Genomic DNA, 1,256 nt, shown 5'->3' with positions numbered 1-1,256 from the left:
GTAAAGTGGATCTAACCAAGTGTATGCGTGCATAGGCCCCCGAGGACTGCATCATCCCTGTCCTGATCAATTCCATTGTTTGGAGTCCCAAAAGAAATCTTAGGGGGTGAGGGTAGTAAGTAGAACCGAATTCGTCAATGACAAGAAAGCAAAGACAATGGAGGACAAACGGAGGCGTAAGTAAACAAAACTCGAATTTGCCAGTGACAAGAAAGCAAAGCGTAAAAAACGGGATATAAAATTCAAGTTCAGGCACATAAGTAACTACTAACTAATATACACAGCTTCCCAACTTTGTCTGGGTTTTTTTGGAGGGTTTGTCGCTTCGATTGCGATTGAAAGCATTGGACTGGACGCGTTCCGAGGAATGATTATTGCGCTGGAGAGAGTTCCAAGATGATGGTGGTGGGGAGAAGGGGGACCATGGATTATCGTATGGGTTTGGTTTGATCCTCGAAGATGTCAAGTCGGTGTCGGGGTATAGAGCAGCAGCAGCATAAGTAATAGAGATCGCCATCACGAAAAACAAAGGCAAGGGAGTGGGGGAAGGTTCAAAGCACCAAAGCCAGGAGGGAACCGCACAACGAAATAAGAAGGAGAAAAAAAGGCAAAGCATATCCACCGGGATGCGAGAAAAAGAGAAAACGAGCTTCACATCCCCAACAACGAATCATCACTCTGCACCTCAGCCTTCAACCCCCTAACACCCCTTGTCCTCCCCCTCTCCTCCACCAACCCCTCCCCACCCCGCTCCTCCCGTTCACCCTCCATCAAATCAGGGCTCAAACTCCCCTTCATCCCCATCCCCATGTCATCCTCAAGCCCCATCATAAGATCATCCCCGTCGTCCCCTCTCTCCTCCGGCATACTCGGCAGTCTCCCCATATGTCCATGCCCATGATGGAAGTGGTGAAGCTCGTCGTGGAGGATCATATTGCTGCCGTCACCCCCAGCCGCTGGAGCCGAGTCCGAAAGCAGTGGTTCCATGCTGGAGGAGCTGCGCGATCGTCGACGGTAGGCTTTGAGCTCTTGTTCGAGCTCGCAGTTCCGGGCGCCTTGTGCTGTTACGAGTTGTTGGAGGTATCTAGGATAGTACAAAGGGGTGTTAATATTGCTTGGTTAGGAAAAGACCACAAAGAAAGAAAGGAAACCCACCTAATATACTCAACACTCTTCCTCAAAATCATCCCCTTATTCGCCTTGACAACGCCCCCATCACCCCCTTGCTGCTGTCCCCCACCTTCCTCACCCAACGA

Source organism: Laccaria bicolor, genomic scaffold, assembly GCF_000143565.1.
Source record: "Laccaria bicolor S238N-H82 LACBIscaffold_16 genomic scaffold, whole genome shotgun sequence".
In the NCBI taxonomy this organism is placed as follows: domain Eukaryota; kingdom Fungi; phylum Basidiomycota; class Agaricomycetes; order Agaricales; family Hydnangiaceae; genus Laccaria; species Laccaria bicolor.
The sequence above is the reverse complement of the archived record's forward strand: the minus strand, read 5'-3'. Positions refer to the sequence as shown.